Source organism: Pan paniscus, chromosome 10, assembly GCF_029289425.2.
Source record: "Pan paniscus chromosome 10, NHGRI_mPanPan1-v2.0_pri, whole genome shotgun sequence".
Taxonomy (NCBI): Eukaryota; Metazoa; Chordata; class Mammalia; order Primates; family Hominidae; genus Pan; species Pan paniscus.
Window position 1 is genome coordinate 141,619,758 of NC_073259.2, and position 20,383 is coordinate 141,640,140.

Here is a 20,383-nt window from a genome sequence, read left to right on the forward strand (position 1 = left end):
CAGAAGGCTTAGAGGGGCTGGCTCTCTGTACCCGCCTCGCGGGGGGTGCCTCCCCCCCCGTGATGGGGATCCTAAGAGCCAGAAGGCTTAGAGGGGCTGGCTCTCTGTACCCGCCTCGCGGGGGGTGCCTCCCCCCCCGTGATGGGGGTCCTAAGAGCCAGAAGGCTTAGAGGGGCTGGCTCTCAGTCTCCGCCTCGTGGGGGGTGCCTCCCCCCCTGCGATGGGGGTCCTAAGGGCCAGTGGGGGAACAGGGGCTGGCTCTGAGACCCCGCCTCACTGGAGGTGCCTCCTCCCCCTGCGATGTGGGTCCTAAGAGCCAGGGGGGGATGAGGGGCTGGCTCTCAGTGCCCGCCTCTCGGGGAGTGCCTCCCCTTCCTGCGATGGGGGTCCTAAGAGCCAGGAGGGGAAGAGGGGCTGGCTTTCAGTCACCACAGCTTGGGGGGCCTTTATGTTCTGGTTTTTCCCAAGAGTCAGCTGATTTGCTTCTTGTACTAGCAGGGCAGTTGCTGCCAAGGCCCTCAAACAGGGGGGCCATCCTTTAGAAACCCTGTCTAGCTGTTTAGAGAGGTAGGCCACCGGCCTCAGCCATGGCCCCACAGTTTGGGTTTAAAGTCCAGCTGCCATCTTTTCTCTGACGCATACAGTGGAAAAGGCTTTGTGAGATCCGCTAGCCCCTGGGCTGGGGCTTTCAGAAGTTTTTCCTTTAAGTCATGAAAGACTTGCTGTTGTTGGAATCCCCATTCCAAATGTTCCCGGTCCCCGCCCCCTTTGTGACGTCATACAAAGGCGTGGCTAATACTGCAAAGTTGGGCTCCGCAGTCTACAAAACCCCACAGCTCCTAGGAATTCTCTCACCAGCCTTCTGCCCTTAGGCTCCGGAAGATTGCAAATGACCTGCTTTCTTTCGGATCCCGGGCTGCTTTCGGACACCTGTCGAATAGTAAATCCCAAGTAAGCTACCTGCGGTCGTCGGCAGATCTGAGTTTTCTTCTTGGACAGCTAATACCCACAGCCCTCCAGGTCGGTCCTAAGGGTCTTAGAATCCTCGATGGGGGTCATAAGCCAGGGGGGCAAGAGGGACTGGCTCTCAGTCCCCGCCTCGCGGGGTGTGCCTCCCCCGTGTGATGGGGATCCTCAGAGTTGGGCGAGGAAGAAGGGCTGGCTCTCAGTCACCGCCTCGCGGGGGGTGCCTCCTCTCCCTGCGATGGGGGTCCTAAGAGCCAGGGGGGAAAGAGCGGCTGGCCCTCAGTCCCCGCCTCGCGGGGGGTGCCTCCCCCCCTGCGATGGGGGTCCTAAGAGAAATGGAGGGAAGAGGGGCTGGCTCTCAGTCCCCGCCACGAGGGGGTGCCTCCCCCCCTGCGATGGGGGTCCCAAGAGCCAGGGGGGGAAGAGCGGCTGGCTCTAAGTCCGCGCCTCGCCAGGGGTGCATCCCCCCACTGCGATGGGGGTCCTAAGAGCCAGGGGGGAAGAGGGGCTGGCTCAGTCCCCGCCTCGCGGGGGGTGGCTCGCTCCGCTGAGATGGGCATCCTAAGAGCCAGGGGAGAAAGAGGGGGAGAGGATGATAATTTCAGCATCGCAGGCTGTGTTCACCCAGCCTGTTAAATTGTTATTAGTATCCTGAAAGGGAGAGGATGATATTACTCCCCATAACAGACAGATATGACTCCCCATCGTAGAGCACGAGGTGTACACCCGCCCTGTGATTTTCTTCCTCATATTCAGAGACCGAGAGGTTGATGTCACTCCCAATATCGGAGGAAGTATACAGCCCCGTGTGAGATGTTCCTTAATGATATTCCACGGCGGAGGGGGTGATATGACTACATACATGGCAGAAAGTGGAAACCCCCCAGGGATATTATTCCCACGATCCTGGAGGGAAGAAGATGATGTTACTTTCAATATGACAGAAGGTGGATGAAGTGGTGGACTGCCCCTCCACACCTGTGAGTATTTCTAGTTGGGTGGGACGAGAGACTGAGAAAAGAAATAAGACACAGAGAGAAAGTGTAAAGATACAACAGTGGGTCCAGGGGACCGGCGCTCAGCACACCAAGGACCTGCACCGGCACCAGCCTCTGAGTTCCCTCAGTTTTTACTGATTATGATTTTCATGATTTTAGCAGAAAGGAATGTAGTAGGAGAGCAGGGTGATGATAAGGAGAGAGTCAGCAGAAGACATGTGAGCAAAAGAATCCATGTCATAATTAGGTTCAAGGGAAGGTACTATGACTGGACGTGCACGTAAGCCAGATTTGTTTCTCTGCACCCAAACATCTCAGTGGAGTAAAGAAGAACAAGGCAGTGTTACTGCAAACATGTCTCGCCTCCCGCCACAGGGCAGCTTTTCTCCTATCTCAGAGTTGAACGAATGTACAATCGGGTTTTACACCGAGACATTCAGTTCCCAGGGGCAAGCAGGAGACAGTGGCCTTCCTCCATCTCAGCTGCAAGAGGCTTTCCTCTTTTACTAATCCACCTCAGCACAGACCCATTACGGGTGTCGGGCTGGGGGACAGTCAGGTCTTTCTCATCCCATGAGGCTATATTTCAGACTATCAGATGGGGAGAGAGCTTGGACCATACCCTGCTTTCAAGGGCAGAGGTCCCTGCGGCTTTCCACAGTGCATTGTGTCCCCGGTTTATTGAGACTAGAGAATGGCGATGACTTTTACCAAGTATACTGCTGGTAAACATTTTGTTAACAAGGCACGTCCTGCACAGCCCTACATCCCTTAAACTTTGATTTTATACAACACATGTTTTTGTGAGCTCCAGGTTGGGTCAAAGTGGCTGGGGCCAAGCGGCTAGGGCAAAGCTACAAATTAACAACATCTCAGCAAAGCAATTGTTTAAAGGACAGGTCTTTTTCAAAATGGAGTCTCTTATGTCTTTCCTTTCTACATGGACACAGTGACAGTCTGATCTCTCTCTCTTTTCCCTACAGGTGGACACGCCCCCACTGATATTCCTTCTAATTGCAACGTGGGAGAGGAGGATATGACACGCGATATCGCAGGGAGCAGAAACACCCCTGTGATACTGTTCTTCATATTCAGGGAGGAAGAGGATGATATTACTCCCAATACAGACGGGTGTACACCCTCTGTACACCGAGGGTGTACACCCGTCTGTGAAAGAGTTCGTAATCTCCAGAGGGGGAGATGATATTACTCACAATATGGTAAAGAGGCTGTGAGTCCACGGAGGATCCTCAGAGCCAGCGGGGGAAGAGGGGCTGGCTCTGAGACCCCGCCTCGCTGGGGGTGCCTCCCCCCACTGCGATGGGGGTCCTAAGAGCCAGTGGGGGAAGCGGGGCTGGCTCTGAGACCCCGCCTCGCTGGGGGTGCCACCCCCCCTGCGATGGGGGTCCTAAGGGCCAGTGGCGGAAGAGGGGCTGGCTCTGAGACCCCGCCTCGTGGGGGGTGCCTCCCCCCCCTGCGATGGGGGTCCTAAGGGCCAGTGGGGGAAGAGGGGCTGGATCTGAGACCCCGCCTCGCGGGGGGTGCCTCCCCCCCTGCGATGGGGGTCCTAAGGGCCAGTGGGGGAAGAGGGGCTGGCTGTCTTTACCCGCCTTGCGGGGGGTGCCTCCCCCCCTGTGATGGGGGTCCTAAGAGCCAGTGGGGGAAGAGGGGCTGGCTCTCTTTACCCGCCTTGCGGGGGGTGCCTCCCCCCCTGTGATGGGGGTCCTAAGAGCCAGGAGCAGAAGAGGGGCTGGCTCTCTATACCCGCCTCGCGGGGGGTGCCTCCCCCCCCCGTGATGGGGGTCCTAAGAGCCAGAAGGCTTAGAGGGGCTGGCTCTCTGTACCCGCCTCGTGGGGGGTGCATCCCCCCCCGCGTGATGGGGGTCCTAAGAGCCAGAAGGCTTAGAGGGGCTGGCTCTCTGTACCCGCCTCGCGGGGGGTGCCTCCCCCCCCGTGATGGGGGTCCTAAGAGCCAGAAGGCTTAGAGGGGCTGGCTCTCAGTCTCCGCCTCGTGGGGGGTGCCTCCCCCCCTGCGATGGGGGTCCTAAGGGCCAGTGGGGGAAGCGGGGCTGGCTCTGAGACCCCGCCTCGCTGGGGGTGCCTCCCCCCCTGCGATGTGGGTCCTAAGAGCCAGGGGGGGATGAGGGGCTGGCTCTCAGTGCCCGCCTCTCGGGGAGTGCCTCCCCTTCCTGCGATGGGGGTCCTAAGGGCCAGTGGGGGAAGACGGGCTGGCTCTGAGGACCTGCCTCACGGGGGGTGCCTCCCCCCCTGTGAAGGGGTTCCTAAGGGCCAGTGGAGGAAGAGGGGCTGGCTCTCTGTACCCGCTTGGGGGGTGCCTCCCCCCCTGTGATGGGGGTCCTAAGAGCCAGGAGCAGAAGAGGGGCTGGCTGTCTATACCCGCCTCGCGGGGGGTGCCTCCCCCCCCCCCGTGATGGGGGTCCTAAGAGCCAGAAGGCTTAGAGGGGCTGGCTCTCTGTACCCGCCTCGCGGGGTGTGCCTCCCCCCACGTGATTGGGGTCCTAAGAGCCAGAAGTCTTAGAGGGGCTGGCTCTCTATACCCGCCTCGCGGGGGGTGCCTCCCCCGCCCGTGATGGGGGTCCTAAGAGCCAGAAGGCTTAGAGGGGCTGGCTCTCTGTACCCGCCTCGCGGGGGGTGCCTCCCCCCCCCCGTGATGGGGGTCCTAAGAGCCAGAAGGCTTAGAGGGGCTGGCTCTCTGTACCCGCCTCGCGGGGGGTGCCTCCCCCCCCCGTGATGGGGGTCCTAAGAGCCAGAAGGCTTAGAGGGGCTGGCTCTCAGTCTCCGCCTCGTGGGGGGTGCCTCCCCCCCTGCGATGGGGGTCCTAAGGGCCAGTGGGGGAACAGGGGCTGGCTCTGAGACCCCGCCTCACTGGAGGTGCCTCCTCCCCCTGCGATGTGGGTCCTAAGAGCCAGGGGGGGATGAGGGGCTGGCTCTCAGTGCCCGCCTCTCGGGGAGTGCCTCCCCTTCCTGCGATGGGGGTCCTAAGAGCCAGGAGGGGAAGAGGGGCTGGCTTTCAGTCACCACAGCTTGGGGGGCCTTTATGTTCTGGTTTTTCCCAAGAGTCAGCTGATTTGCTTCTTGTACTAGCAGGGCAGTTGCTGCCAAGGCCCTCAAACAGGGGGGCCATCCTTTAGAAACCCTGTCTAGCTGTTTAGAGAGGTAGGCCACCGGCCTCAGCCATGGCCCCACAGTTTGGGTTTAAAGTCCAGCTGCCATCTTTTCTCTGACGCATACAGTGGAAAAGGCTTTGTGAGATCCGCTAGCCCCTGGGCTGGGGCTTTCAGAAGTTTTTCCTTTAAGTCATGAAAGACTTGCTGTTGTTGGAATCCCCATTCCAAATGTTCCCGGTCCCCGCCCCCTTTGTGACGTCATACAAAGGCGTGGCTAATACTGCAAAGTTGGGCTCCGCAGTCTACAAAACCCCACAGCTCCTAGGAATTCTCTCACCAGCCTTCTGCCCTTAGGCTCCGGAAGATTGCAAATGACCTGCTTTCTTTCGGATCCCGGGCTGCTTTCGGACACCTGTCGAATAGTAAATCCCAAGTAAGCTACCTGCGGTCGTCGGCAGATCTGAGTTTTCTTCTTGGACACCTAATACCCACAGCCCTCCAGGTCGGTCCTAAGGGTCTTAGAATCCTCGATGGGGGTCATAAGCCAGGGGGGCAAGAGGGACTGGCCCTCAGTCCCCGCCTCGCGGGGGGTGCCTCCCCCCCTGCGATGGGGGTCCTAAGAGAAATGGAGGGAAGAGGGGCTGGCTCTCAGTCCCCGCCACGAGGGGGTGCCTCCCCCCCTGCGATGGGGGTCCCAAGAGCCAGGGGGGGAAGAGCGGCTGGCTCTAAGTCCGCGCCTCGCCAGGGGTGCATCCCCCCACTGCGATGGGGGTCCTAAGAGCCAGGGGGGAAGAGGGGCTGGCTCAGTCCCCGCCTCGCGGGGGGTGGCTCGCTCCGCTGAGATGGGCATCCTAAGAGCCAGGGGAGAAAGAGGGGGAGAGGATGATAATTTCAGCATCGCAGGCTGTGTTCACCCAGCCTGTTAAATTGTTATTAGTATCCTGAAAGGGAGAGGATGATATTACTCCCCATAACAGACAGATATGACTCCCCATCGTAGAGCACGAGGTGTACACCCGCCCTGTGATTTTCTTCCTCATATTCAGAGACCGAGAGGTTGATGTCACTCCCAATATCGGAGGAAGTATACAGCCCCGTGTGAGATGTTCCTTAATGATATTCCACGGCGGAGGGGGTGATATGACTACATACATGGCAGAAAGTGGAAACCCCCCAGGGATATTATTCCCACGATCCTGGAGGGAAGAAGATGATGTTACTTTCAATATGACAGAAGGTGGATGAAGTGGTGGACTGCCCCTCCACACCTGTGAGTATTTCTAGTTGGGTGGGACGAGAGACTGAGAAAAGAAATAAGACACAGAGAGAAAGTGTAAAGATACAACAGTGGGTCCAGGGGACCGGCGCTCAGCACACCAAGGACCTGCACCGGCACCAGCCTCTGAGTTCCCTCAGTTTTTACTGATTATGATTTTCATGATTTTAGCAGAAAGGAATGTAGTAGGAGAGCAGGGTGATGATAAGGAGAGAGTCAGCAGAAGACATGTGAGCAAAAGAATCCATGTCATAATTAGGTTCAAGGGAAGGTACTATGACTGGACGTGCACGTAAGCCAGATTTGTTTCTCTGCACCCAAACATCTCAGTGGAGTAAAGAAGAACAAGGCAGTGTTACTGCAAACATGTCTCGCCTCCCGCCACAGGGCAGCTTTTCTCCTATCTCAGAGTTGAACGAATGTACAATCGGGTTTTACACCGAGACATTCAGTTCCCAGGGGCAAGCAGGAGACAGTGGCCTTCCTCCATCTCAGCTGCAAGAGGCTTTCCTCTTTTACTAATCCACCTCAGCACAGACCCATTACGGGTGTCGGGCTGGGGGACAGTCAGGTCTTTCTCATCCCATGAGGCTATATTTCAGACTATCAGATGGGGAGAGAGCTTGGACCATACCCTGCTTTCAAGGGCAGAGGTCCCTGCGGCTTTCCACAGTGCATTGTGTCCCCGGTTTATTGAGACTAGAGAATGGCGATGACTTTTACCAAGTATACTGCTGGTAAACATTTTGTTAACAAGGCACGTCCTGCACAGCCCTACATCCCTTAAACTTTGATTTTATACAACACATGTTTTTGTGAGCTCCAGGTTGGGTCAAAGTGGCTGGGGCCAAGCGGCTAGGGCAAAGCTACAAATTAACAACATCTCAGCAAAGCAATTGTTTAAAGGACAGGTCTTTTTCAAAATGGAGTCTCTTATGTCTTTCCTTTCTACATGGACACAGTGACAGTCTGATCTCTCTCTCTTTTCCCTACAGGTGGACACGCCCCCACTGATATTCCTTCTAATTGCAACGTGGGAGAGGAGGATATGACACGCGATATCGCAGGGAGCAGAAACACCCCTGTGATACTGTTCTTCATATTCAGGGAGGAAGAGGATGATATTACTCCCAATACAGACGGGTGTACACCCTCTGTACACCGAGGGTGTACACCCGTCTGTGAAAGAGTTCGTAATCTCCAGAGGGGGAGATGATATTACTCACAATATGGTAAAGAGGCTGTGAGTCCACGGAGGATCCTCAGAGCCAGCGGGGGAAGAGGGGCTGGCTCTGAGACCCCGCCTCGCTGGGGGTGCCTCCCCCCACTGCGATGGGGGTCCTAAGAGCCAGTGGGGGAAGCGGGGCTGGCTCTGAGACCCCGCCTCGCTGGGGGTGCCACCCCCCCTGCGATGGGGGTCCTAAGGGCCAGTGGCGGAAGAGGGGCTGGCTCTGAGACCCCGCCTCGTGGGGGGTGCCTCCCCCCCCTGCGATGGGGGTCCTAAGGGCCAGTGGGGGAAGAGGGGCTGGATCTGAGACCCCGCCTCGCGGGGGGTGCCTCCCCCCCTGCGATGGGGGTCCTAAGGGCCAGTGGGGGAAGAGGGGCTGGCTGTCTTTACCCGCCTTGCGGGGGGTGCCTCCCCCCCTGTGATGGGGGTCCTAAGAGCCAGTGGGGGAAGAGGGGCTGGCTCTCTTTACCCGCCTTGCGGGGGGTGCCTCCCCCCCTGTGATGGGGGTCCTAAGAGCCAGGAGCAGAAGAGGGGCTGGCTCTCTATACCCGCCTCGCGGGGGGTGCCTCCCCCCCCCGTGATGGGGGTCCTAAGAGCCAGAAGGCTTAGAGGGGCTGGCTCTCTGTACCCGCCTCGTGGGGGGTGCATCCCCCCCCGCGTGATGGGGGTCCTAAGAGCCAGAAGGCTTAGAGGGGCTGGCTCTCTGTACCCGCCTCGCGGGGGGTGCCTCCCCCCCCGTGATGGGGGTCCTAAGAGCCAGAAGGCTTAGAGGGGCTGGCTCTCAGTCTCCGCCTCGTGGGGGGTGCCTCCCCCCCTGCGATGGGGGTCCTAAGGGCCAGTGGGGGAAGCGGGGCTGGCTCTGAGACCCCGCCTCGCTGGGGGTGCCTCCCCCCCTGCGATGTGGGTCCTAAGAGCCAGGGGGGGATGAGGGGCTGGCTCTCAGTGCCCGCCTCTCGGGGAGTGCCTCCCCTTCCTGCGATGGGGGTCCTAAGGGCCAGTGGGGGAAGACGGGCTGGCTCTGAGGACCTGCCTCACGGGGGGTGCCTCCCCCCCTGTGAAGGGGTTCCTAAGGGCCAGTGGAGGAAGAGGGGCTGGCTCTCTGTACCCGCTTGGGGGGTGCCTCCCCCCCTGTGATGGGGGTCCTAAGAGCCAGGAGCAGAAGAGGGGCTGGCTGTCTATACCCGCCTCGCGGGGGGTGCCTCCCCCCCCCCCGTGATGGGGGTCCTAAGAGCCAGAAGGCTTAGAGGGGCTGGCTCTCTGTACCCGCCTCGCGGGGTGTGCCTCCCCCCACGTGATTGGGGTCCTAAGAGCCAGAAGTCTTAGAGGGGCTGGCTCTCTATACCCGCCTCGCGGGGGGTGCCTCCCCCGCCCGTGATGGGGGTCCTAAGAGCCAGAAGGCTTAGAGGGGCTGGCTCTCTGTACCCGCCTCGCGGGGGGTGCCTCCCCCCCCCCGTGATGGGGGTCCTAAGAGCCAGAAGGCTTAGAGGGGCTGGCTCTCTGTACCCGCCTCGCGGGGGGTGCCTCCCCCCCCCGTGATGGGGGTCCTAAGAGCCAGAAGGCTTAGAGGGGCTGGCTCTCAGTCTCCGCCTCGTGGGGGGTGCCTCCCCCCCTGCGATGGGGGTCCTAAGGGCCAGTGGGGGAACAGGGGCTGGCTCTGAGACCCCGCCTCACTGGAGGTGCCTCCTCCCCCTGCGATGTGGGTCCTAAGAGCCAGGGGGGGATGAGGGGCTGGCTCTCAGTGCCCGCCTCTCGGGGAGTGCCTCCCCTTCCTGCGATGGGGGTCCTAAGAGCCAGGAGGGGAAGAGGGGCTGGCTTTCAGTCACCACAGCTTGGGGGGCCTTTATGTTCTGGTTTTTCCCAAGAGTCAGCTGATTTGCTTCTTGTACTAGCAGGGCAGTTGCTGCCAAGGCCCTCAAACAGGGGGGCCATCCTTTAGAAACCCTGTCTAGCTGTTTAGAGAGGTAGGCCACCGGCCTCAGCCATGGCCCCACAGTTTGGGTTTAAAGTCCAGCTGCCATCTTTTCTCTGACGCATACAGTGGAAAAGGCTTTGTGAGATCCGCTAGCCCCTGGGCTGGGGCTTTCAGAAGTTTTTCCTTTAAGTCATGAAAGACTTGCTGTTGTTGGAATCCCCATTCCAAATGTTCCCGGTCCCCGCCCCCTTTGTGACGTCATACAAAGGCGTGGCTAATACTGCAAAGTTGGGCTCCGCAGTCTACAAAACCCCACAGCTCCTAGGAATTCTCTCACCAGCCTTCTGCCCTTAGGCTCCGGAAGATTGCAAATGACCTGCTTTCTTTCGGATCCCGGGCTGCTTTCGGACACCTGTCGAATAGTAAATCCCAAGTAAGCTACCTGCGGTCGTCGGCAGATCTGAGTTTTCTTCTTGGACACCTAATACCCACAGCCCTCCAGGTCGGTCCTAAGGGTCTTAGAATCCTCGATGGGGGTCATAAGCCAGGGGGGCAAGAGGGACTGGCCCTCAGTCCCCGCCTCGCGGGGGGTGCCTCCCCCCCTGCGATGGGGGTCCTAAGAGAAATGGAGGGAAGAGGGGCTGGCTCTCAGTCCCCGCCACGAGGGGGTGCCTCCCCCCCTGCGATGGGGGTCCCAAGAGCCAGGGGGGGAAGAGCGGCTGGCTCTAAGTCCGCGCCTCGCCAGGGGTGCATCCCCCCACTGCGATGGGGGTCCTAAGAGCCAGGGGGGAAGAGGGGCTGGCTCAGTCCCCGCCTCGCGGGGGGTGGCTCGCTCCGCTGAGATGGGCATCCTAAGAGCCAGGGGAGAAAGAGGGGGAGAGGATGATAATTTCAGCATCGCAGGCTGTGTTCACCCAGCCTGTTAAATTGTTATTAGTATCCTGAAAGGGAGAGGATGATATTACTCCCCATAACAGACAGATATGACTCCCCATCGTAGAGCACGAGGTGTACACCCGCCCTGTGATTTTCTTCCTCATATTCAGAGACCGAGAGGTTGATGTCACTCCCAATATCGGAGGAAGTATACAGCCCCGTGTGAGATGTTCCTTAATGATATTCCACGGCGGAGGGGGTGATATGACTACATACATGGCAGAAAGTGGAAACCCCCCAGGGATATTATTCCCACGATCCTGGAGGGAAGAAGATGATGTTACTTTCAATATGACAGAAGGTGGATGAAGTGGTGGACTGCCCCTCCACACCTGTGAGTATTTCTAGTTGGGTGGGACGAGAGACTGAGAAAAGAAATAAGACACAGAGAGAAAGTGTAAAGATACAACAGTGGGTCCAGGGGACCGGCGCTCAGCACACCAAGGACCTGCACCGGCACCAGCCTCTGAGTTCCCTCAGTTTTTACTGATTATGATTTTCATGATTTTAGCAGAAAGGAATGTAGTAGGAGAGCAGGGTGATGATAAGGAGAGAGTCAGCAGAAGACATGTGAGCAAAAGAATCCATGTCATAATTAGGTTCAAGGGAAGGTACTATGACTGGACGTGCACGTAAGCCAGATTTGTTTCTCTGCACCCAAACATCTCAGTGGAGTAAAGAAGAACAAGGCAGTGTTACTGCAAACATGTCTCGCCTCCCGCCACAGGGCAGCTTTTCTCCTATCTCAGAGTTGAACGAATGTACAATCGGGTTTTACACCGAGACATTCAGTTCCCAGGGGCAAGCAGGAGACAGTGGCCTTCCTCCATCTCAGCTGCAAGAGGCTTTCCTCTTTTACTAATCCACCTCAGCACAGACCCATTACGGGTGTCGGGCTGGGGGACAGTCAGGTCTTTCACATCCCATGAGGCTATATTTCAGACTATCAGATGGGGAGAGAGCTTGGACCATACCCTGCTTTCAAGGGCAGAGGTCCCTGTGGCTTTCCACAGTGCAGTGTGTCCCCGGTTTATTGAGACTAGAGAATGGCGATGACTTTTACCAAGTATACTGCTGGTAAACATTTTGTTAACAAGGCACGTCCTGCACAGCCCTACATCCCTTAAACTTTGATTTTATACAACACATGTTTTTGTGAGCTCCAGGTTGGGTCAAAGTGGCTGGGGCCAAGCGGCTAGGGCAAAGCTACAAATTAACAACATCTCAGCAAAGCAATTGTTTAAAGGACAGGTCTTTTTCAAAATGGAGTCTCTTATGTCTTTCCTTTCTACATGGACACAGTGACAGTCTGATCTCTCTCTCTTTTCCCTACAGGTGGACACGCCCCCACTGATATTCCTTCTAATTGCAACGTGGGAGAGGAGTATATGAGACGGGATATCGCAGGGAGCAGAAACACCCCTGTGACACTGTTCTTCATATTCAGGGAGGAAGAGGATGATATTACTCCCAATACAGACGAGTGTACACCCTCTGTACACCGAGGGTGTACACCCGTCTGTGAAAGAGTTCGTAATCTCCAGAGGGGGAGATGATATTACTCACAATATGGTAAAGAGGCTGTGAGTCCACGGAGGATCCTCAGAGCCAGCGGGGGAAGAGGGGCTGGCTCTGAGACCCCGCCTCGCTGGGGGTGCCTCCCCCCACTGCGATGGGGGTCCTAAGAGCCAGTGGGGGAAGAGGGGCTGGCTCTGAGACCCCGCCTCGCTGGGGGTGCCTCCCCCCCTGCGATGGGGGTCCTAAGGGCCAGTGGGGGAAGAGGGGCTGGCTCTGAGACCCCGCCTCGTGTGGGGTGCCTCCCCCCCATGCGATGGGGGTCCTAAGGGCCAGTGGGGGAAGAGGGGCTTGCTCTGAGAACCCGCCTCACGGGGGGTGCCTCCCCCCCTGTGATGGGGTTCCTAAGGGCCAGTGGGGGAAGAGGGGCTGGCTCTCTGTACCCGCCTTGCGGGGGGTGCCTCCCCCCCTGTGATGGGGGTCCTAAGAGCCAGGAGCAGAAGAGGGGCTGGCTCTCTATACCCGCCTCGCGGGGGGTGCCTCTCCCCCCGTGATGGGGGTCCTAAGAGCCAGAAGGCTTAGAGGGGCTGGCTCTCTGTACCCGCCTCGCGGGGGGTGCCTCCACCCCCCGTGATGGGGGTCCTAAGAGCCAGAAGGCTTAGAGGGGCTGGCTCTCAGTCTCCGCCTCGTGGGGGGTGCCTCCCCCCCTGCGATGGGGTTCCTAAGGGCCAGTGGGGGAAGAGGGGCTGGCTCTGAGACCCCGCCTCACTGGAGGTGCCTCCTCCCCCTGCGATGTGGGTCCTAAGAGCCAGGGGGGGATGAGGGGCTGGGTCTCAGTGCCCGCCTCTCGGGGGGTGCCTCCCCCCCTGTGATGGGGTTCCTAAGGGCCAGTGGAGGTAGAGGGGCTTGCTCTCTGTACCCGCTTGGGGGGTGCCTCCCCCTCTGTGATGGGGGTCCTAAGAGCCAGGAGCAGAAGAGGGGCTGGCTCTCTATACCCGCCTCGCGGGGGGTGCCTCCCCCCCCGTGATGGGGGTCCTAAGAGCCAGAAGGCTTAGAGGGGCTGGCTCTCTGTACCCGCCTCGTGGGGGGTGCCTCCCCCCCCCGTGATGGGGGTCCTAAGAGCCAGAAGGCTTAGAGGGGCTGGCTCTCTGTACCCGCCTCGCGGGGGGTGCCTCCCCCCCCCGTGATGGGGGTCCTAAGAGCCAGAAGGCTTAGAGGGGCTGGCTCTCTCTACCCGCCTCGCGGGGGGTGCCTCCCCCGCCCGTGATGGGGGTCCTAAGAGCCAGAAGGCTTAGAGGGGCTGGCTCTCTGTACCCGCCTCGCGGGGGGTGCCTCCCCCCCCGTGATGGGGATCCTAAGAGCCAGAAGGCTTAGAGGGGCTGGCTCTCTGTACCCGCCTCGCGGGGGGTGCCTCCCCCCCCGTGATGGGGGTCCTAAGAGCCAGAAGGCTTAGAGGGGCTGGCTCTCAGTCTCCGCCTCGTGGGGGGTGCCTCCCCCCCTGCGATGGGGGTCCTAAGGGCCAGTGGGGGAACAGGGGCTGGCTCTGAGACCCCGCCTCACTGGAGGTGCCTCCTCCCCCTGCGATGTGGGTCCTAAGAGCCAGGGGGGGATGAGGGGCTGGCTCTCAGTGCCCGCCTCTCGGGGAGTGCCTCCCCTTCCTGCGATGGGGGTCCTAAGAGCCAGGAGGGGAAGAGGGGCTGGCTTTCAGTCACCACAGCTTGGGGGGCCTTTATGTTCTGGTTTTTCCCAAGAGTCAGCTGATTTGCTTCTTGTACTAGCAGGGCAGTTGCTGCCAAGGCCCTCAAACAGGGGGGCCATCCTTTAGAAACCCTGTCTAGCTGTTTAGAGAGGTAGGCCACCGGCCTCAGCCATGGCCCCACAGTTTGGGTTTAAAGTCCAGCTGCCATCTTTTCTCTGACGCATACAGTGGAAAAGGCTTTGTGAGATCCGCTAGCCCCTGGGCTGGGGCTTTCAGAAGTTTTTCCTTTAAGTCATGAAAGACTTGCTGTTGTTGGAATCCCCATTCCAAATGTTCCCGGTCCCCGCCCCCTTTGTGACGTCATACAAAGGCGTGGCTAATACTGCAAAGTTGGGCTCCGCAGTCTACAAAACCCCACAGCTCCTAGGAATTCTCTCACCAGCCTTCTGCCCTTAGGCTCCGGAAGATTGCAAATGACCTGCTTTCTTTCGGATCCCGGGCTGCTTTCGGACACCTGTCGAATAGTAAATCCCAAGTAAGCTACCTGCGGTCGTCGGCAGATCTGAGTTTTCTTCTTGGACAGCTAATACCCACAGCCCTCCAGGTCGGTCCTAAGGGTCTTAGAATCCTCGATGGGGGTCATAAGCCAGGGGGGCAAGAGGGACTGGCTCTCAGTCCCCGCCTCGCGGGGTGTGCCTCCCCCGTGTGATGGGGATCCTCAGAGTTGGGCGAGGAAGAAGGGCTGGCTCTCAGTCACCGCCTCGCGGGGGGTGCCTCCTCTCCCTGCGATGGGGGTCCTAAGAGCCAGGGGGGAAAGAGCGGCTGGCCCTCAGTCCCCGCCTCGCGGGGGGTGCCTCCCCCCCTGCGATGGGGGTCCTAAGAGAAATGGAGGGAAGAGGGGCTGGCTCTCAGTCCCCGCCACGAGGGGGTGCCTCCCCCCCTGCGATGGGGGTCCCAAGAGCCAGGGGGGGAAGAGCGGCTGGCTCTAAGTCCGCGCCTCGCCAGGGGTGCATCCCCCCACTGCGATGGGGGTCCTAAGAGCCAGGGGGGAAGAGGGGCTGGCTCAGTCCCCGCCTCGCGGGGGGTGGCTCGCTCCGCTGAGATGGGCATCCTAAGAGCCAGGGGAGAAAGAGGGGGAGAGGATGATAATTTCAGCATCGCAGGCTGTGTTCACCCAGCCTGTTAAATTGTTATTAGTATCCTGAAAGGGAGAGGATGATATTACTCCCCATAACAGACAGATATGACTCCCCATCGTAGAGCACGAGGTGTACACCCGCCCTGTGATTTTCTTCCTCATATTCAGAGACCGAGAGGTTGATGTCACTCCCAATATCGGAGGAAGTATACAGCCCCGTGTGAGATGTTCCTTAATGATATTCCACGGCGGAGGGGGTGATATGACTACATACATGGCAGAAAGTGGAAACCCCCCAGGGATATTATTCCCACGATCCTGGAGGGAAGAAGATGATGTTACTTTCAATATGACAGAAGGTGGATGAAGTGGTGGACTGCCCCTCCACACCTGTGAGTATTTCTAGTTGGGTGGGACGAGAGACTGAGAAAAGAAATAAGACACAGAGAGAAAGTGTAAAGATACAACAGTGGGTCCAGGGGACCGGCGCTCAGCACACCAAGGACCTGCACCGGCACCAGCCTCTGAGTTCCCTCAGTTTTTACTGATTATGATTTTCATGATTTTAGCAGAAAGGAATGTAGTAGGAGAGCAGGGTGATGATAAGGAGAGAGTCAGCAGAAGACATGTGAGCAAAAGAATCCATGTCATAATTAGGTTCAAGGGAAGGTACTATGACTGGACGTGCACGTAAGCCAGATTTGTTTCTCTGCACCCAAACATCTCAGTGGAGTAAAGAAGAACAAGGCAGTGTTACTGCAAACATGTCTCGCCTCCCGCCACAGGGCAGCTTTTCTCCTATCTCAGAGTTGAACGAATGTACAATCGGGTTGTACACCGAGACATTCAGTTCCCAGGGGCAAGCAGGAGATAGTGGCCTTCCTCCATCTCAGCTGCAAGAGGCTTTCCTCTTTTACTAATCCACCTCAGCACAGACCCATTACGGGTGTCGGGCTGGGGGACAGTCAGGTCTTTCTCATCCCATGAGGCTATATTTCAGACTATCAGATGGGGAGAGAGCTTGGACCATACCCTGCTTTCAAGGGCAGAGGTCCCTGCGGCTTTCCACAGTGCATTGTGTCCCCGGTTTATTGAGACTAGAGAATGGCGATGACTTTTACCAAGTATACTGCTGGTAAACATTTCGTTAACAAGGCACGTCCTGCACAGCCCTACATCCCTTGAACTTTGATTTTATACAACACATGTTTTTGTGAGCTCCAGGTTGGGTCAAAGTGGCTGGGGCCAAGCGGCTAGGGCAAAGCTACAAATTAACAACATCTCAGCAAAGCAATTGTTTAAAGGACAGGTCTTTTTCAAAATGGAGTCTCTTATGTCTTTCCTTTCTACATGGACACAGTGACAGTCTGATCTCTCTCTCTTTTCCCTACAGGTGGACACGCCCCCACTGATATTCCTTCTAATTGCAACGTGGGAGAGGAGGATATGACACGCGATATCGCAGGGAGTAGAAACACCCCTGTGATACTGTTCTTCATATTCAGGGAGGAAGAGGATGATATTACTCCCAATACAGACGGGTGTACACCCGTCTGTGAAAGAGTTCTTAATCTCCAGAGGGGGAGATGATATTACTCACAATATGGTAAAGAGGCTGTGAGTCCACGGAGGATCCTCAGAGCCAGCGGGGGAAGAGGGGCTGGCTCTCAGTCCCCGCCTCGCGGGGGTGCCTCCCCCCACTGCGATGGGGGTCCTAAGAGCCAGTGGGGGAAGCGGGGCTGGCTCTGAGACCCCGCCTCACGGGGGGTGCCTCCCCCCCCTGCGATGGGGGTCCTAAGGGCCAGTGGGGAAGAGGGGCTGGCTCTCTGTACCCGCCTCGCGGGGGGTGCCTCCCCCCCCCTGTGATGGGGGTCCTTAGAGCCAGGAGCAGAAGAGGGCCTGGCTCTCTGTACCCGCCTCGCGGGGGGTGCCTCCCCCCCCGCGATGGGGGTCCGAAGAGCCAGAAGGCTTAGAGGGGCTGGCTCTGAGTCCCCGCCTCGTGGGGGGTGCCTCCTCTCCCTGCGACGGGGTTCCTAAAGGCCAGTGGGGGAAGAGGGTCTGGCTCTGAGACCACGCCTCGCTGGGGTGCCTCCCCCCACTGCGATGGGGGTCCTAAGGGCCAGTGGTTGAAGAGGGGCTGGCTCTGAGATCCCGCCTCGCTGGGGGTGCCTCCTCCCCCTGCGACGGGGGTCCTAAGAGCCAGGGGGGGAAGAGGGGCTGGCTCTCAGTCCCCGCCTCGCGGGGAGTGCCTCCCCTTCCTGCGATGGGGGTCCTAAGAGCCAGGTGGGGAAGAGGGGCTGGCTTTCAGTCACCACAGCTTGGGGGGCCTTTATGTTCTGGTTTTACCCAAGAGTCAGCTGATTTGCTTCTTGTACTAGCAGGGCAGTTGCTGCCAAGGCCCTCAAACAGGGGGGCCATCCTTTAGAAACCCTGTCTAGCTGTTTAGAGAGGTAGGCCACCGGCCTCAGCCAGGGCCCCACAGTTTGGGTTTAAAGTCCAGCTGCCATCTTTTCTCTGACGCATACAGTGGAAAAGGCTTTGTGAGATCCGCTAGCCCCTGGGCTGGGGCTTTCAGAAGTTTTTCCTTTAAGTCATGAAAGACTTGCTGTTGTTGGAATCCCCATTCCAAAAGTTGCCGGTCCCCGCCCCCCTTTGTGACGTCATACAAAGGCGTGGCTAAGACTGCAAAGTTGGGCTCCGCAGTCTACAAAACCCCACAGCTCCTAGGAATTCTCTCACCAGCCTTCTGCCCTTAGGCTCCGGAAGATTGCAAATGACCTGCTTTCTTTCGGATCCCGGGCTGCTTTCGGACACCTGTCGAATAGTAAATCCCAAGTAAGCTACCTGCGGTCGTCAGCAGATCTGAGTTTTCTTCTTGGCCACCTAATACCCACAGCCCTCCAGGTCAGTCCTAAGGATCTTAGAATCCTCGATGGGGGTCATAAGCCGGGGGGGAAGAGGGACTGGCTCTCAGTCCCCGCCTCACGGGGTGTGCCTCCCCCGTGTGATGGGGATCCTGAGAGTTGGGCGAGGAAGAAGGGCTGGCTGTCAGTCACCGCCTCGCGGGGGGTGCCTCCCCTCCCTGCGATGGGGGTCCTAAGAGCCAGGGGGGAAAGAGCGGCTGGCTCTCAGTCCCCGCCTCGCGGGGGGTGCCTCCCCCCCTGCGATGGGGGTCCTAAGAGAAATGGAGGGAAGAGGGGCTGGCTCTCAGTCTCCGCCACGAGGGGGTGCCTCCCCCCCTGCGATGGGGGTCCGAAGAGCCGGGGGGGCAGAGCGGCTGGCTCTAAGTCCGCGCCTCGCCAAGGGTGCATCCCCCCACTGCGATGGGGTTCCTAAGAGCCAGGGGGGGAAGAAGGGCTGACTCTCAGTCCCCGCCTCGCGGGGCGTGCCTTGCTACCCTGCGATGGGGGTCCTAAGAGCCAGGCAGGGAAGAGGGGTTGGCTCCCAGTCCCCGCCGCGCGGGGGGTGCCTCCCCCCCTCGCGATACGGATCCTAGGGGCCAGGGGGGGAACAGGGGCTGGCTCAGTCCCCGCCTCGCGGGGGGTGGCTCGCTCCGCTGAGATGGGCATCCTAAGAGCCAGGGGAGGAAGAGGGGGAGAGGATGATAATAATTTCAGCATCGCAGGCTGTGTTCACCCAGCCTGTTAAACTGTTATTAGTATCCTGAAAGGGAGAGGATGATATTACTCCCCATAACAGACAGATATGACTCCCCATCGTAGAGCACGAGGTGTACACCCGCCCTGTGATTTTCTTCCTCATATTCAGAGACCGAGAGGTTGATGTCACTCCCAATATCGGAGGAAGTATACACCCCCGTGTGAGATGTTCCTTAATGATATTCCACGGCGGAGGGGGTGATATGACTACATACATGGCAGAAAGTGGAAACCCCCCAGGGATATTATTCCCACGATCCTGGAGGGAAGAAGATGATGTTACTTTCAATATGACAGAAGGTGGATGAAGTGGTGGACTGCCCCTCCACACCTGTGAGTATTTCTAGTTGGGTGGGACGAGAGACTGAGAAAAGAAATAAGACACAGAGAGAAAGTGTAAAGATACAACAGTGGGTCCAGGGGACCGGCGCTCAGCACACCAAGGACCTGCACCGGCACCAGCCTCTGAGTTCCCTCAGTTTTTACTGATTATGATTTTCATGATTTTAGCAGAAAGGAATGTAGTAGGAGAGCAGGGTGATGATAAGGAGAGAGTCAGCAGAAGACATGTGAGCAAAAGAATCCATGTCATAATTAGGTTCAAGGGAAGGTACTATGACTGGACGTGCACGTAAGCCAGATTTGTTTCTCTGCACCCAAACATCTCAGTGGAGTAAAGAAGAACAAGGCAGTGTTACTGCAAACATGTCTCGCCTCCCGCCACAGGGCAGCTTTTCTCCTATCTCAGAGTTGAACGAATGTACAATCGGGTTGTACACCGAGACATTCAGTTCCCAGGGGCAAGCAGGAGACAGTGGCCTTCCTCCATCTCAGCTGCAAGAGGCTTTCCTCTTTTACTAATCCACCTCAGCACAGACCCATTACGGGTGTCGGGCTGGGGGACAGTCAGGTCTTTCTCATCCCATGAGGCTATATTTCAGACTATCAGATGGGGAGAGAGCTTGGACCATACCCTGCTTTCAAGGGCAGAGGTCCCTGCGGCTTTCCACAGTGCATTGTGTCCCCGGTTTATTGAGACTAGAGAATGGCGATGACTTTTACCAAGTATACTGCTGGTAAACATTTCGTTAACAAGGCACGTCCTGCACAGCCCTACATCCCTTGAACTTTGATTTTATACAACACATGTTTTTGTGAGCTCCAGGTTGGGTCAAAGTGGCTGGGGCCAAGCGGCTAGGGCAAAGCTACAAATTAACAACATCTCAGCAAAGCAATTGTTTAAAGGACAGGTCTTTTTCAAAATGGAGTCTCTTATGTCTTTCCTTTCTACATGGACACAGTGACAGTCTGATCTCTCTTTCTTTTCCCTACAGGTGGACACGCCCCCACTGATATTCCTTCTAATTGCAACGTGGGAGAGGAGGATATGACACGCGATATCGCAGGGAGTAGAAACACCCCTGTGATACTGTTCTTCATATTCAGGGAGGAAGAGGATGATATTACTCCCAATACAGACGGGTGTACACCCTCTGTACACCGAGGGTGTACACCCGTCTGTGAAAGAGTTCTTAATCTCCAGAGGGGGAGATGATATTACTCACAATATGGTAAAGAGGCTGTGAGTCCACGGAGGATCCTCAGAGCCAGCGGGGGAAGAGGGGCTGGCTCTCAGTCCCCGCCTCGCGGGGGTGCCTCCCCCCACTGCGATGGGGGTCCTAAGAGCCAGTGGGGGAAGAGGGGCTGGCTCTGAGACCCCGCCTCGCGGGGGGTGCCTCCCCCCCCTGCGATGGGGGTCCTAAGGGCCAGTGGGGGAAGAGGGGCTGGCTCTGAGACCCCGCCTCACGGGGGGTGCCTCCCCCCCCTGCGACGGGGGTCCTAAGAGCCAGTGGGGGAAGAGGGGCTGGCTCTGAGACCCCGCCTCGCGGGGGGTGCCTCCCCCCCCTGCGACGGGGGTCCTAAGGGCC

At 58.1% G+C, this 20,383-nt stretch overlaps 1 long non-coding RNA gene across 1 annotated transcript; it reads left to right on the forward strand.

The window, feature by feature from the left end:
• The first annotated feature begins 109 nt into the window (after positions 1–109).
• On the forward strand, positions 110–20,250 carry LOC129393567 (uncharacterized). The gene is made up of 11 exons (XR_008620558.2): positions 110–1,020; positions 1,723–1,946; positions 2,948–5,594; positions 6,139–6,362; positions 7,364–10,010; positions 10,555–10,778; positions 11,780–14,262; positions 14,965–15,188; positions 16,190–17,700; positions 18,565–18,788; positions 19,790–20,250. It is a non-coding gene; the product is annotated as an uncharacterized LOC129393567 (long non-coding RNA).
• Positions 20,251–20,383: the final 133 nt, after the last annotated feature.